Genomic DNA, 17,650 nt, shown 5'->3' with positions numbered 1-17,650 from the left:
GGGGGGGGGAAGGGGGGGAGGTATGTATAGTTTTGTCTGAATACAAGAGCCAATAATGTTCTACCCAAGATTTTCACACAGTTACACCCTGGCCTGCCTTCTTAGCACACTTCAAAAATGTCCTTAAAATTCTGTTCCCCTTTACTAGCAGGCCACCTCAGTAACAAAAAAATATCCACAAGGTATTAGTCAGAAAGGGTGCTCAAAATCAAGCTTCATTGTATTGATGGTATTAAAAAGCAAACTGAAGATTTGCTCAAATAGAACACGAGTAAGTTGCGTCTCACTTCATTTTCACTAATAATTTAACTGCCATTTTTGTACTCTATACGCATACACAGAAGTCCTGTAGTAGTTGTGTCTGAATTCTATTACTTTACAAAAAAGTGGTAGATCTTTTGGAGAGACCACTATACATTAGTTTTTTGTACTCCAAGCTCCAGCCCCTTGAAGGAAAGAGGCTGATTATTGGGTCTTAAAACATTTTAATAATTTCATTCCAGTTAATTCAACATTCCAGCCAAAGTAGCTCAGGTTGTACACAGAACAAAAAGCAGCAGAAATGCCAAGATTACAGTTAAAAGCTCTAGTGCGCAATGGTAACAGACACTACAATGTGCCAAAACAAGCATTTTAAAGGGAATTCAGTCATTTTCTCTCCCCATCAAGAAACAAAAGCATGCAACAGAAACTGGATCAAAGAACAGACTATTGTGCACTAATGCAAACTACTGATATGATAGGCATGGTTCTGCTGCCTTTATTCAGGTTGAATAATACCTTGGCACTCTTATTAAAAATAAACATCTCTTTGGAGCAAGTATTCCTCAGCCTCAGTAAGACAGCAGAATTGGAACTCAGGAAGTTAGAAAAGACAGGCGGAAGGACCATATCCTTTGACAAATATTCCAGATTAATGGAGTTTGACACAATACATCTTCTTGACAGAAAATAAAATTGGGTTGACCAATGTGCTTATACAGGAGGGAATGCCTCGTAATTTTTGACAAGGCATTGCAGTTGCTTGCCTTACCATTATGAATGAGTACTCCAGCCAGAGCGCTTTCTGCCATAAAATAAGCAGAGGCTGGATTTGTGGAAGTTTTTACTTAGAATAAATATCTGTAGCAATTAAATCTAAATGGGGTGTTTAGGTAATTTTCTCAATACAACTTGAAATTAAAAAAAAAATATAGCAGAAGTTAGTAATAAACTTTCCAATAAGAGAAGGACATTTGAAACTTTTGATTTAGCACATGAATATTAAAATACACTTACACTATCTAGAAGTTGACTGAATCTTCTTCAATGTCGATTCAATCTGCAGTAAAGGAAGAGAGATTCATAAGACTATGTACCAAATAAAAACGTGGAAATGTTTGATTTCAACATTTAAAATTTTACATTTATGTACCTGAATATCGAGAATGAACTAATGCTTGCGAGAGGCAAGGATTTCTTAGGGCGATTTCTTTTATTGGCTAAGTAAGAGGAACATTCAGATGATTCAAATGCATCCGGATAAGTTTCCACCTAGTTACAAAATGCCTAAAATATTCTTTGAGCAGGTTTAGTCAATTATATGCTCATCAGCAATCCCTTGCAGTCAAGGGAGGACAGAACAAGGAGCAATGGTCTCAAGTTGTAGTCAGGGAGGTTTAAGTTGGGTATTAGGAAAAAGAAAAAACAGCCTCTCACTAGGAGGGTAGTGAAGCACTGGAACAGGTTACCCAGAGAGGTTGTGATATCTCCATCCTTGGAGGTTAAGGCCCGGTTTGACGAAGCCCTAGCTGGAATTATCTAGTTGGGGCTGGTCCTACTTTGAGGAAGGGATTGGATTAGATGACCTCCTGAGGTCCCTTCCAACCCACATTTTCTGTGATTCCATGAGAATGATAGTCTTCCATGACTGTCTTATCTGTGGTACAAAGATGGCTCACCAGACCTATCAGGGATTGACAGACTGCTGCAGATGTGACACATCTTTCCATGTAGAGTGGGTGGCTCTGGGTTCTTGGTTCAGTCTGCAACATGCTGCTTCTGCTGCTCCCATCTTTCCATCTCCTGTGGTTGTCATAAGGTTTTGAAGTATTGAGATCCTTGCAAAAGACTCTTCCTCCATTTGGTGTGGTCCTGAGCAATAACCTCCCATGAGTTGATATCAATATTGCATTTTTTCAAGTTGGCCTTGAGGACATCCTTGAAGTGCTTTCCCTCTTGAGCATATGCCTTGACTGAGGTGGGAGAATACAACTTGCTTTGGGAGTCTAGAGTCGAACATCTGGATGACATGGCTGGCCCAGCAAAGTTATCAGATGAGCATCGAGGGGATGCTCATACCGTTTACTTGTAAGATGCCGCCATTGTTGCATTGTCTACCCACTGGATTTGAAGGATACTCTACAGGCAGCATTGATGGTACTTCTCCAGAGATTTGAGGCATCTCCTGTAAATTGTTCGAGTCTCAGATCTGTACAGTAAGGTAGGGATCACAACTGCTTGATAAACCATGAGCTTGGTATCGGATCTCATGTCGCAATCTTCAAACGCCTCAGGTGTCTGAAGGTTGCATTTGCACATTTGAGATGTTGGATTTCTTCATCAATGTCAGAACACCAGCTTCACAGAATCAAGAATGAACTCATAAGCCAACTCAGTGAGTTCCCTATTGGAATTAAATGACTACCTCATGACTCTCCATCTTAAACTGTCAGGGAGCCAATATGCCACTCATCAGTGCATGTGCCCCAACTGAATACTGCCAACAAATCCAAGGAGAAATCTACACCAACCTTGACCAAACCCTTTCTGGCATTCCAGAGGGAGACAGACTTCACCTTGGTGATTTCAATTCCAGTGTTGGAAGGGACTCCAAGCTCTGGAATGGAACTGTCAGCAAGGAAGGAGTAGGAACGATCAACTCCAGTGGCATCCTCCTTTTGACCAAACGCGCAGAACACGGACTTGGCATCACCACCACCCCATTCCACAGACATTGAAAAACAGACAAAAGATGTCATGGCAACACCCGCAATTCAAGCATTGGCACTTGACTGACACTTCAGTGACCACATCACTGTTCATGCCTGGGATTGCAAAGATGTCCGCATCACCTGACCTATGCTAGGAGCTGGCAATTGCTGGACCGATCACCAACTCATCCACTCGGTTATGCAATTCAAACTGGCTCCCAAATGATAGGTGCAGCAGAAACAATGCTGACAGAGGATCAACTTTGAAGGACTCAAGAACCCAATTAAGCAAAACCTCTTCCACCAGTGCCTCAAATGAAGAAAAAAAAAAAAAAAGCCTCTCAAATTCCAATCAATAACAGTAGGAGAATGTCAACACTTCTTAGTGTACCTTCCAAGTCCACCATCATCAGTGCTTGTTAAGAGCAGCTTGAGCTCTCTACCAGGAAACATCATGACTGGTTTGATGAGAATCACAAGAAGATCTAAGAGTTGATCAACCACAAGCAGAAGGCCTTTTGTGCTTGGTAGGACAAAGGTCAACTCTAAGCAAAAGAAACTGAATCATCAAATTAAGGCAGAGGTCCAAAAGGAGAACCTGGTGATATGAAGAACAGATGATGGGAAGACAAGGCCAAGGAGATTCAACATCTGGCTGACATCCAAGATACGCACAGTTTTTTTAATGCCAAAGCCATCTACAGTCTAAGCACTCAGGGACAACCCCCTCAACATTTAAAGGATGAAGAACACCTGATCAAGGAAAGGGGAGCTATCAATGCCTGTTGGAAGGAGTGTTTTTACGACCTTTTCAGACAAGACTATGGTTGACAGAAGTGCTCTAAACTCTATCCTGCAACAGCCAGAAATGATCTTGGAATCCCTCCAACCTTTGATGGCTTTCCTCACTTGGTCAAACAGATAAAGAATGACAAGAGATCTGGAGCTAATGGAATCTCCACCAAAATCTTCAAGTAGGGGAAAGGAGCTCATATCACAGCTCCACACCTTCATCTTAAGGGCCTAGAACAATGAGGAAATCCCAGTTGGCCTCAGGGAAGCCATGATCATGACAATCTTCAAGAAAGACTACAAGTCCAAATGTGGAAGTTACAGAGGGATCATCTTGCTGTCCATCACAAGAAAAAAAAATCATTGCAAGAAGAGTGTTGGAGAAGTGACATAGCCTTGCTTAACTCCTGTCTTAACCTCAAAGGGCACACAAAGATGAGCGTGCACGTGCAGTTTGTTGCACCTCAAACCACATGTTAGGCAACCTAAATAACGGGAATGGACATCACTGTGACAAAGCATTTCAAAATAAAATGTTCCTTAGATATCAGTAGTAAACAACTACTGAAGGTATAGCAATAGCAAATTTGAAGCTTCTCAGAAAGTAACAAGTAAGGTCAAGTCTCTGCTAAATGAGGGAAAGGACACGCTCAAGCAGAAGGTGGTAAAATATGGCAGTTGAAGAGGATGAAAGTGACATGGTGAAAAATGATAGCCACAATGCTCAAACACAGACAAAGGCAAGTCATTTTCATGAAGCAATTGTACAAGCAATTCAGGTTTTGCAATTCAGCCTTTTCAAATAGATGCTTGATTTTGAAAATGTCAGAGACGAGTTGCAAACAACCCTCATGATTTGCAAAAATTCTTGAGAGCATTCTTTCTGTCAGATTTCCAAGTTAGACCAACCGAGTGCCTTCAAACAAGTGAAAGACAGTCTGGTTCAGGCCATAAAACTTATTTTCTCTTGCGCAGCTTAGAAGACACCTTCTCAGTACACCTAAAAGCAACCACCAAAACACGAACCTTATGAACACCTAGCCTACAGTGCTGCCAAGAGGGTGGCATCCACAAGCTGCCATGCTGCTGAAGCAGTTATCACCGGGACAGCTATGAAGGGGGAAAGGTCAGACCAAGTTCTCCTCATTGCATCCCCAGTTACACGAGACAGTTTTGGCACTGCACTCCTCCTCTAGGGATATCACATTGGTTGTACCTACCCACAGCCCTGGAAAAACAAAAAGGACAGAGGAAAGTGGGGTTGGGCTTCCTTATAAATCCCCTGGGCTGAGCAATCCACTCAACACCTGCTCTATATAGCAGAGGAGGAGGAAGAAAAGCTGTAAGCCAACTGTATCTCCCTCTCCCCAGGATAAAAGCCTTTGGCTGCTGCCAGCTAATATGATTAACTTTAGAGGAAAAAGATAGCCATATTAGCTAAAGCTGAGCAGAAGGCAGGCCAGGGCAGAACCTCATATAGGCCAGTTTGTTCAGACAAGCATGAGCTCTTGTAGTTTACAGACTACTTTGTCAGACACTCGGCATCTGAAGTAGGTTGTCACCTATGAAAGCTCATGCCTCCAAATGAGTTGAACCCTGCTGTGCCTTCATTAACGAAGTCAAGATTCAGAGTTCAAACTTTGTGCGATAAATTATCATCAGAGAACTCTTTCCATCACCAGAAGTCATACATCTCCAACAGAGACAGAATGAAGGTCTATGAACAACAGTGTAAGATTAGAAAATGTTTGAGTGCCTGACTTTGCAACCCAGCTAATAGTCTAGTAATGCATTTTGTTATGTAAAATAACTAGATGGCACCCGTGTGTGCAAAATGTTAACTGCACAATGCTGCAGAAACATGATGGTCTGCCAGCTTCCCAACACCCTAATCACTGGAGCAGCACAAGCCCTAGTCCCCTTTCCTAGTTCTCCCTCTTCTGTTCCCAGCTGGGAACTGGCCTCTTCCCCACCCCACAATCACTACTCCTCAAAATAAAAAGGTACAAAGTGCAGGCATGGCTAAGATTCAGCTTTGCTTCAGTAAGTTTTCTTGGGTGGGATTTGTTTTTTTTGTTTTTGTTTTTTTTAATTACACACACAATTCAATTTATTAAAGGATGCTGGCTAAATGTCATGCTCCTGAAAAGCAGCATAATACACATACACCCATAATATACATAAGTTTGAACAAAGTAACCCAACTACAAATATTCTACTAAAAATAGAGCCCAGCAACATAAAAACAATATAAATATAGTAGTAAATCAAGATGTGAATCTATAATATTGTTGTACATAGATCCACAATTGAGACAATAAAATCAAGTCTAATGTTAAAGTGTATCCATCTATAATAAAGGATATTTAACTCTAATTACTATACACATAATGTATAGAACATGTCTCTCCAATTAGTTATTTTCACATATAAAATACATTTAGATTAAAAAAAATTTTTTTCTATTAGTTACATTTTTTTCCTTCCAAGCCTAATAAGGTACTGATTTGTACAACCCGAGAGAGACAGAAGTCCCAATAATTTAAATTAAACATATCTTCAGAAATATTCTGTACTTCTCCCCCGCCCCCTGAAACTAGAGCAAGTACAAGAAATGCAATGGTGCAGTAAGTTTTATTGGCACTCACATGGGACACCATCTGTATCTCTAAAGCACTGACATTAGTAATAATGTGACCAAATTTGTGCTAATCTAAAACTTACACCACAGAACACAGACATACAGACAGTTTGTGCAAAACATCTAGATACCGATTTCAATTGCTCACAAGCTGACATTTCATCTTTGGATTTCTGTGCCTTATGTTTATCAGTTCAAAAAGGTTTTTGAAATCATTGTCCTTGATGCTTCACTGATAAGTCTCAAGGCAAGCCAAGAAGAAGTCATGCTACAGTACAACACTTTACTCAGTATCCTCATGTATACTAGCAAACTATTGCCTCTTTCCTCACAATTGAGTAGCAAACATTCACAAATCTGTCTCATCAAAATTAAGCTAGTTTGTTATTTGAGTAGACTTAATATTTACTTTATTTTTCTAACCTTTGTATCAGTTTCAAAAAAAGTGTTCTGTAATATAGTTAAATGTTACATTCCAAATTCTTTTGCCTACAAACTACATATTTTAGACAGCAAAAGAGACCTGTTTTCTGAGGCAGGAACTGTATATCCACAGGAACAGCAACTCACATTTGTGGGGCACTACTGTAATCTGAGGAAGAACATCCATTGCAGCTGTCTTGTCACTTTTACTCAACCTGACTCATGGAAAGAAAAATCTAGTGGTTTTACTAGTTTTAAAATAAGGCTTAATTTGTCACCAGGCTTTGTCTAGACTAGAATTACTTGCCTAATTCTGGTTTGTAAGGAAAAGTAAGTGATGCAATTACTTATGTGAGCATGACCATCTGCAAGAGGTAATACTATACAGTATTTTCAAATCAACCCTAGGTTTGATAGTCAATTAAAAGCGTCAGACAGACTGATACACATCTCTATTCTTTTCTAGCAAATAGATCCTTAGAACTAAATCTAAAATAGGGCAGCCAGACTGGGGAAGGGAAACAAAACCACTCCCCACCCCCCCCAAAAAACTCAAACAAAAACATAACAAACAAACACACCCCCACCCAGGAGGCCCTCAGTTTCCAGTTTTCATTACTTTTCAAAAGGTACATCCATGGAATAAAATGGCAGGCATGAGATCTCATTTTTCTACTAACTGCTCTTAGTTTCATCATCCAAGTTCAAATTAACTTTAAAGCTAAAGTTTGGGGAAAAAGGAAGCTGAGGTTATAGTGCTAGAAAATGGAACAAAAGGGCTATTCACAGAGTACAAAAATACACTGCTCTGGACCTCAATATTTAGATCAGAGAAAGTAGAACTGTCTCAGTGTTTGCACATGCAATTAGAATTTCAAAGTGTGCAATTTAAAACCCAACTTGGAGAGTCTTCATCTAGAAATGTACAATTTAATTGTGAGGAGCTGCAACTTAATGGTCATTTCTACTAGCAAAAGTTGGGGTTTTTTAAAGCATAAAATTCAAAGAGAAGAAAGACTTAAAGCATACAACATATAGAAATGTCTATTAGTTCCTCAGATTATTTAAAAGACTTCTCTGCATTCTCATTTCCTATATAAATAATATGATTTAAAAAAAAAAAAAAAAAGGAAGCTGCACTTACAAGAGAGTTTCAAGTTACAATGGGCTGAGAACAATGATTATACAGCAAGGAAGGAATTTGAGCAAGGAAGTTGAGATTAAGCAGAAAGAAGGGAAACATAGGTACATGCTTTTATAAATGCAGATTTTCATTTCCCAAATTAAATCCTGGTCTCACTGATGTTCAATGGCAAAACTCCTACCAACTTCAAAAAGGACCACAAGTTCATTGTTAGCACAAACATTCTGGGTTAAAACCTTTCATAAAAAAAGATAATGAAACCTTGCCCCTCCTTTTCCAAGAAAGTCAAATATGAATTAAAAAAAAAAAAGTTTCTGGAATTTCTGAGATTCAGAGCAATTGAAATAATCTGGAAACCAAATTAAAATATTAACAAGTAGTTAATGAAAGCCAGTTTTACATATTAAAATTATGTAGCAATACCCTTCTTACATTAATGCAAAGGTTATTAACCATGATCTGTTCTGAAGGTAATATAGTAGTTCCCTGTTATCTAAATTGCCTGAATTTGTTCAAATACTAGATCTGAGTGTGTTCTTTAAAATTAGTTTGGTTTTGAAACGAGACAAGAATGAAAAACTTTAGATCTTGAAAAAAAATCCATTTGCTAGAAAGAACTGGACTAGTTTAAGCAAACTGGAAGAGACGGAAACAATACAAACTACTCACCAAATTTCCTTTCAAAGTTTTATTGCACCTCAGACAAGCACGTACAGAGAACTTTTAAAAGGCAAAGAGGTAATGTCTAAAAAAGAAAATAAAAATTGAAGAGTCTTAGTACATATTGTGGGATTTAAACAGTCAAGAGAAGTGAAATTAAGGGAAGTGATTCATATCCGAGTTAATGTCAATATTTTTAAAAGGACAAATTGTGCAAATGCTTGTACAGTTTATTCATCCTAGGGAAAAGACTATACAAAACCCAGTGATGTCACAAGCCACAAAGCCTTGAACAATCTAAGGAGGGCTTTATAGAATATGAACAGATTTTAGAAGCATTACAATACCAATGAATAACTGGTTTAGTCAGAAAAGTAATAAGACCCACCCCCCCAGGTAGATAAAAGTCACAGATTTTAGCATGCAAGTATGCTCACCACCTTATATTAATCCTCAGTACAGGAGTCTTCACAAGTAAAGAAGCCAGTGCTAGTGGATCCTGATACAGGCTCAAAACTTATGTTTGTCAGCAAAACAGGTTAGGTGCCCAAGTGCTGCTGCAAGGACTCCTACAGGCCCCCTCATCCTTGTTGGTCTCTCTCTCTCTGCCCCACCTCTCAAGGCCTTGCACTGCTGCGGTCTTGATGGAAACTTTGTAAAGGGAAGCTGCTCTCAGAGACTGATGAGCCTAAGGCACTCTCTTTCTCTAGCCCTACATGCCTTTAAAAAAGGTTAAATTCATGACTTCTAGCCACCCCCATAGTCACAGCCAAGCTTCACAAGTGTTTTGTGTCAATCAGGTGAGACCCTTGTCCCCAAGTCACCACAACACCTCAGGCCTTTATCCCCCTGTGGGACTTCAGCCTTCCTGGCTTCTGCCCCTCTACTCTGGCTGGTCCTTTAGCCAAGGCCCACTGTTCTGGACCTGGCTTCCAGACGCCAGCCCCCAAGCTCTGCCCTCCATGCCTGGGGCCTCTTTCAATACATCCTGGTCCCCCTCCCGGCACTGCCACCCTCCTGCCCCCCACAAGGCACCAGACTTTCCCCCATGTACCTAGTCCCTCTTGAGCTCAAGCTATCTCCCCTGCTCCAGCCCCATGCTCCACCCCCCTCAATGGGTTCAGGTTCTCTCCTCTTCGGTTCCTTCCACAACTACCACCAGGAAAAACTGTAACCCCAGTAGTAAGCCCTCTTAAAAAAGGCACCACTAAACCTGCTCTGGGTCCAACCCTAAATAACAGCCGCCTGCCTGGGCCCCTCTTACTACCTGGGCCCCAGGTAGTAATTCCCCTGTTCTCAGGCCTGCAGAGCTGCTTACCCCAACTCTAATGTTAGCTGGGCTCCTGGGTTACCAGCAGCTGCTCTCGGAGCTAGACTGCCTGCTCTGGCTCAGGCCCTGGGCTTATATGGCTGGAAGCCAAGCCTGCTGGGTCATACAACTCCCCTGTCGGTTGACCTGACTACGGGGCTGTTCCTTAACCCCTTGCTCTGCTGGTGGCCTGAGCTACAAAACTTCTGCTCTTAAAATGGGGTTACACACCCCTTACTGGTAGCCAGGCAAGGGTTCCCTGATCTCCAGTACTACTCGTTTCAATAGAAGAGTGTTCCTGTAGTTTAAGGTGGTTGCAACTAAGTTAATGGTTAATCATTAACAGTGTTAATGGTTTTGCCCAATTATGTTAAAAAATAACTCCATATGAAGTTGGTTTCAAGCAGTACTATTTATTCCTAACTGCCCATTATGTAGCACTTAGTGACTGTACAGGTGTTAACTACTTTTGGAAGTTTTAATGCTTTAAACAAAGGGTGGTCAACCCACAGCACATAGGCACACTGCAGATCAAGGAGGGTGGAGAGAACAGCAGCAGATGGGACAGGGAGCAGAAAGCAGAGCAACAGACTGGGAAGGAAAAGGGGATTCAAGTGTCACACACTGGGTTTAGGGCTTGCCTTGTAGCATGCCTACTAAGAAGGCTGGGCCCCACTGCTTCAAACCACGTAGTACAGTGTATGTATTGGCACACCCTCAAAAAAAAAAAAAAAAAAAAAAAAAAAAAGAATTGTGTTGTTGTTTTTTTTTTATCTTTAGAAGTTCTGTACCTATTTTATGCACCTGTGACCCATATTACAATACACTGAAACCAAACCAAATTTTCCCCACCTACATGCAAGCTATTCCCCCCCTCACTTTAACTAGGATGAGAACCATAACACCCTTAGCACAAGGTAAGGCAAATGTTTGCCTCAAAGGATACAAGTGCGGTCATGTGCTCCAAACAGTGTCAGCTCCAACAGATGAAGCAAGTACTCCACAACTAGGGGCTCTGTACAGAGGATAACTTTAAACTGGGGAAGTGTCTCCTGCAAATGCACCTCTATCCTCCTCTGCCTAATTAAAAACTTTTCCATTTTAATGCCTAAGATAGCACTTCACTAGTTGTAAATCTGCACCATTGGATTTGCACGGCTGCTGGTCCAATAAGGGAAATCCAAGGGAAAAGGTTGGGAGAGGGCTTTAAGTCAGGTGTCTCAGATTATAAAATAGTACTGAGATCTCTAGTTTTCCGGATGTCTAATGGTGTATCCAGGCAGCTGTCACCAGTCCTTAAAACAGTTGGAGTCAGTGGGATGCACCCATCCTGCCTCAAAAGGATCTCTGACAGATCAATCAATGGAGTTAGTTGAAGTGAGCAGGAGAAGACACAAAACCCCATACAAAACACTAAATTTATTTCAACAACAACCACCACCTTTTCCAGCCTTCCAAGTCTTGAGAGAAACTAAATCTAGACAAGCAGCTCTAATTTCTGTTCTTTAATGCACAAAAAAAAAAAAAAACCCAAACCCTGCCCAGTTTAAAAATAGTCTAGCAAATGTTACTGTCACCCTGACCCAAGTTATACTAAGATCTCCCTCTCTTGGTAAAGACTCTGTAGTAAATAAGTGGGTCAGTAACCCCGTCACTGCCAGATACAAGAGAAAAATACTACGGGGTAAGCACTTAAGCTGTTTTGGTGGAAAGGGGTCCATCATGCTCATGTCACAACTTTGCTCAGTATTATTTTTATAGGAGACAAGAAAAAAGAAAACAACTCTCCAGTAGACTCCAATAGACAAAACATTTGGGTTTCTTTTGTATTCACTTTATTATTTCATTCCCATTTCTGCCCAAGTTTCAAGAAGGGTTCAGAATAAGGGCTAACAGGAGGGAAGGGGAATGCCTTATTTCACAAGACAGTTTTTTAAAACAGTCATAGTATTACCACCCTTGGCACATCTCACCTCAGAGAGCAGTACTGTGTGTGTTTATCAGGGCTATGCGCCTACCACTCTTTATTGAATTCCAATCCGTTAACAGTACTACAACCGGGAGGGTATGCCACCAATCAGAATAGGCAATATGATATTTGTAGTTTTGCCTGGAGTGATTCATACCTCACAAGTGTTTCATTTTCCCTACCAGCACCTACTCATTTCCAAGACCTTTTTGTGCATCTGTCTTTCAGGGTATACTTTGCTAACAGGTCTTTACTTCTACGTATACAAAATCAATTTGATCTTAAATCTACAACTTCATTTCCCATGTCTAGTCTTGTTCCAATTTTCAAACACCAATAAGAAAGCATCAAGAAAACAGTAATGCTAAATTAACGTGCACATACCCTATTGGAGAAAACCAGAAAAGTAAAAAGGAGGTGGAGAGCACCTCAATGCATGGCATCTGAACATTCAATCAAGTACTAGTCTGCAAATGCACAGCTTCATACTATTAAATGTCATACCATTTCTATTACTCCAGTACATAAGCTTATTTAGTTTTTCCTATACAATAATCCAGTCCTCTTCAGCACTGACAACACTTCCTACTTGTGCACTCTTTATGAATTTCATAAGTACACACTGATTCTTGCACCTGGGTCACTAATGAAAATAACAAACAAGACAGATCCCCAGGTAACACCACCAATCTCCGTTTGGTCTGATATACAACCTGATATTTCCAGACTGTAGTCTCTCCTTTAATCTGTTCCTTACCTACCTTACATTTATTGTATTTCTCCCCAGATTTGCTAAGAATTTCCTGAGAGACATGATGTCAAATGCTTTACTTAAGTAGAAAGAGAGACAGGGTCTACTGCAAACAAGAGCTAAAAGTCAGTTATCCTGTCCTAGAAAGATATTCGATTTATCTGACATGATCTTTCTTGAATAAAACATGTATTTTATCCTGTTTCCTTTCATATCCATTATTATTCTTTCCTTCAAAATCTGTTTTAAAGCTTTCATCACAGCTATCTAGGTGTGGCCACACCCGCCTGCCCCACTTTTTTTTTATTAAAAAAAAAAAACATAAAAAATAAAAAAATAAAAAAAGGCAACCTTTTGGGAGTAGCACCCTGCGATGGGAAGAGAGCAAATTGACAGATTCAGTGAAAATCTTCACTGCTGGGGTTGCAATATCATGTGCTAGTTTTTTGGGGTATTAATTCTATGTATCAAACAACTGATGGGTGGCAGCCATTAAATAATCTACCACTTCATCCGCATCATCTCACTAGAGTTTAGGATTGATGTCCCTAGCAGTTTACAACCCAGACAGAAAAAGCAATAAGAACCGTGGAGAAAAGTGTCAACAAATGGCAATTTTGCACAAAAAAAGTATTATTCTGCAGTGGACCCTACTTAAAACAGTCATAGATCTTGAGTCTTCTTTTCTACCCTCCACCCCCAACACTCACGGATCAACAAGTGGAGGAATTCAAGGACCCCACGGTATGTGCGAGATGTCAGTCCAGAAAAGCAACAAAATGCATGGCACACTGGGCTAATGTTTTGGGGGAAAAGTTAAGACTTCTGCTGCAGTTTGAAATGCAGAGATACAACACAACATGAAGATTGCTCTTGCTTCCAGAGGGGAGAAAGACAGATTGTTTTGTTGCTGCAGAGACAGAATGAGCAGCTTAGGGATCATAATATAGTTTGAAGACTAAGCATTTAAATTAGGGAGGTGGGGTTAGGGAAGGGGAGGAACAAGACCGCCGACTAAGTAATCTGCCACAGCCTTTTGTACAAAACTGTCATTCACTGAGTTTGGTATTTAGCACCAAAGAGGAGCAGCAAGCAAAGAAACCACCAAAACTCCAAAGAGGAAGAAAACTAACAAAAGGTTATGGTCAAATTGGACATTTTTGTCTTAACATGAGGAAGAAAAAGAATATCTATATGGCATTAATTTTCAAATGACCACTTGGAAAAATAAATCCTATCCACCAAACAGCTACTTTTGCATTAGGTATCTTTTCTAGTAGCTGTAAAAAAGGTATTACACAAGCTGTTAGGAAAAACAAAAACCAAAACCACCACATTTACTTCAATAGAGCATCTATACTGAATGTAAAACCTGAGATCTAGGGCTCTTCTGTACCATCTCTTGGTGAACAAGATAAATGTAGAAAAATGTTACCAGCATGGGTGACAGCAACTGTAACATGAATGTTTTCAGTAGTTCAGTTAAAGAGACTACCATAACCAAAACTCACAATATGCTTACACCACTTTTAGGAAGTGAAGGGGAGCTGCCCTCCCTATCTACATTACATTGGTGGGGCTAAGGAAAAAAAAAAAACCACCACAATTACCTTGCTATGCAACTGGAAAAAAAAAAAAAAAAAAAAAAAAAAAAAAAAAAAAAAAAAAAAAAAAAAAAAAAAAAAAAAAAAAAAAAAAAAAAAAAAAAAAAAAAAAAAAAAAAAAAAAAAAAAAAAAAAAAAAAAAAAAAAAAAAAAAAAAAAAAAAAAAAAAAAAAAAAAAAAAAAAAAAAAAAAAAAAAAAAAAAAAAAAAAAAAAAAAAAAAAAAAAAAAAAAAAAAAACCGAGAGAGAAGTACTGGGCAGATGGATTCGTAGAACGGGAACCTCAAGCAGAGTCCTTCTAGGAATCACGCCCAGTTCCTGCGCTCAGATACTTCATATAATTCAGTGCTCAGATGAGTTTCTACAGAATTACTGCTGTAAGCCATTTCCCCTTAAAAATGTATTTTATATGTAGACTCAGCATTGCAGGAGGGAGGTTTAAAGTCCAAGTTGTTTCTGGGAAGTCTTGCTATAGCTCCATTCATCTGCTGAGCAGGAAATACAAAACCGATTAGTATACTATAGATTAAGATATACTAGGAAAGCTGTAGACCAGGGGTCAGCAACCCCTGGCACACATGCCAGAGCATGGCATGCAAGGATATTTAGCTTGGCACACCATAGCTGGCCCAGGCTCTGGGCAGCTTTTACCAGCCAGAGCCTGAACTACTCATAGCAGGCAGCTGGGAGGCTGCAAACAGCTGCACTGGGGTCCAGAGCCACAGCACGGGTCTGGGGTGGTGGTGGCTGCACATGCACCTCAGGGCAAATGGCAGGGAAGGGGCTGGGGCAGCACAACCTGACTCCTCCCCTACCATTTGCCCAAGACATGCATACAGCTGCTGCTGCCCCAGCAGATCCCAGCTGTGGCTCCAGACCCTGGTGCAGCTGTTTGCAGCCTCCCAGCTACGTACTACCACAGTTGGCCCAGGCTCTGGGCAGCTACAGTAGGCAGGCTGCAAAGAGCTGCACCAAGGTCTGGAGCCCACCCAGGCTCCCTGGCAGCAACAGCTGTGTGCGCGCCTCTGGGCAAACAGGGAAGGGCTGAGGCAGCACAACCCCCGCCCCTCTCCCACCATCTGCCTAGAGGTGCACATGCACCCGCTGCCAGCAAGGAGTACTGGGCCCCTTGTGGATCCCCTGCCATCTGCCCCAGCACACCAAGTCAAAGGCATACAACTTTTCTAAAAGGCATATTCATAATACAGTTGTGAGGTTGGTTAGTTATTATTGCAGACAGATGTTTGGAAATTAGCAAACTGCATTAAGTAATGGCAGGGAGGCTGTTCAATTCCAGGCACAAATCTATTAAAATATAATTCCATCAGCTACTTGGCCTTCTAGGGTTTAAATATAGAGCAGCTAACTCCTTAAAAAAAAAGTTGTTTAGAAAGTAACTCCACTTGTATTCAAAGCACTCGCAACATTTGCACAAAAACAGGATCTGCTCAGAGTACTCAGAAATCATAATCCTACTAATCCTTTTAGCAGCCATCAACTGTAGTGTCAGTGGATTATGACATCAGATAAGAAAATAAGGAGTATCTTAAAACTCAAGGATCTCATGTTTAGTTATAAAGATGAGAAGAAATATAGACAAAGTTGTTTTTGATTCTTTCTGGGTGCTGCAGGCCAGAACAACCCAACTGTGGTCCAGTGCGGGCCAGGTGGCTTCAGTAGTGGGGCAGGGGCTTTGACCATGCCTGCAGAGCCAGTAAGCTGCACCCGTGCTGCTGCTGCTTCTCCTAGTCCCTTAACTTCCAGCTGTTCAGGAGTTGTGCCAACCCTGCCTGCACCAACTCTCCCCCCACCACCTGCTGGAAGCTGTCCTGACCTAGCACAGCTCCCCACTGGCTGAGAGCCTTCATTTACCATTCTACAGGCCCAGGACTTATGAAACGATATGCTTTCTTTCTGTACTCTAGGGTCGTTTGTGTTGTCAAGCTTCTGATATGACACAAATGTCAGTGGAAATAGAGTACTTATTCAACGAGCCAAGAAGCTCATTGATTAAAATTGTTTGAACTCTATAAAAATTAAAATTTACCATTGCTAAGCTCTGGTTCCTGACTTCACTGTGTCACCTGGCAGGTGTTTTAAACACTTCTATGTTTCTAATGCATTCATCATAAAAAACAGGCAGAACATTCCCAAAACAAGATTTGAAAAATATTACTAAATAAGGGAGAAAAGGCAGGGAGGACTGAATCTGTCCGTACAATACGTTCATGTAGTAGACTCTTGGAAAGTAATGTTGTGTGTGCATATCTGTCTCCTACTTGCATAACCTACTTCCTTAGGAAAGAAAACACAGCATCAGCATTGTCCTATAATAACGTTTGGCCAAAAGGGCAATTCATACTACAGTAAAATCTCTGTTATCCAGTACTTCACCAACTGGAATACCTTATTAACTGAAATTTTAGTGCGGCGCCATGCCACTTTGCCTCCTGCTGCGCCACTTTCAGCAGCGGGATGCACACGGCTGTGCTGCGCCACTTTGCCTCCTGCTGTACGGGGGGGGGGGGGTGCGCCCCCCCCCCCCCCCCCCCCCCCTCCCCTGTGCTGTCACCACTCTGTGTGCGGTTGCCCCTGCTACACGTCTGGCCGCCCCTGCTCCACGTCCGGACGGAAACCCTGTACCTCAGGTAACTGGCACTTTTAGCTTACCGGCACCCCCCCGTTCCCCACTCATGCTGGATAACAGGGATTTTACTGCAGTAAATTAGAAAATATAAGGATGTGCACAGTTAAGGGTAGATGCTTGCTGAGTAGCCATGTATGTGATGTGTACCACTAAACCCTCTACATATTCTATTAAAAGATTCAGGGTATGTGAGTAACAGTGGTAATAACATTCACACAGTAACTGTACCCTACCAACTCCCTTTTACTCCAGAAAAGGGCTGTTTGTTTCTTAATTACCCAATTCCATTTCAGTCTGCCTTATTTGTTTGCAACTAAAAGCCATGATGACTGGTGCATAACTTACTACTGACAAACTTCAAGTAGTGAACAGCATGTACTGTATTAAATGGGACATCTGGTTGTCTGGTATTGCCAATATTCAATTTCACATTACAAAAACATGCTCCGACACTTCTTACTCTTTAAGCACATTTGTCATCATAAAATATATCAGCCTTGGATTTGCATTGTTTCCCCATCTTCTGATATCAGGTATCAAGTGTGACAGTAAAATGATTGTTCCATTTTTACAGGAACAGTCAGACTCCTTAATTTCCATATTTCCTACACAAAACATTTTTTGCAGAGCATTTTTAAAATAATTCTCTATTAACAGAGCCAGAAATCGTAACTTCAGAAAGATAAATAATTTAGAATTATATTGGTAGGTCTTTGTTTCCTCAGGTAAAGTTATTCTG

At 40.8% G+C, this 17,650-nt stretch overlaps 1 protein-coding gene across 8 annotated transcripts in view; it reads right to left on the bottom strand.

Moving 5' to 3' along the window:
- ACSL4 (acyl-CoA synthetase long chain family member 4) overlaps positions 1–17,650 on the bottom strand; it is a 60,125-nt gene that overhangs the window by 25,225 nt on the left and 17,250 nt on the right. For 5 of the 8 annotated variants that reach the window (XM_025215376.1, XM_006033562.3, XM_006033560.3 and 2 more), the window contains 2 exons: positions 8,642–8,717; positions 1,279–1,321 (listed from right to left, as the gene is read on the bottom strand). The gene's annotated coding sequence lies outside the window, so the exon portion shown is untranslated. The remainder of the gene's footprint in view (positions 1–1,278; positions 1,322–8,641; positions 8,718–17,650) is intronic. The other 3 variants (XM_006033561.3, XM_006033565.3, XM_025215377.1) reach the window with 1 other exon arrangement.

The sequence above is a fragment of the Alligator sinensis genome, unplaced genomic scaffold (assembly GCF_000455745.1).
Source record: "Alligator sinensis unplaced genomic scaffold, ASM45574v1 scaffold646_1, whole genome shotgun sequence".
Lineage (NCBI taxonomy): Eukaryota > Metazoa > Chordata > Crocodylia > Alligatoridae > Alligator > Alligator sinensis.
Note: the sequence above shows the minus strand (reverse complement) of the source record. Positions and strands in the feature narration are given on the sequence as shown.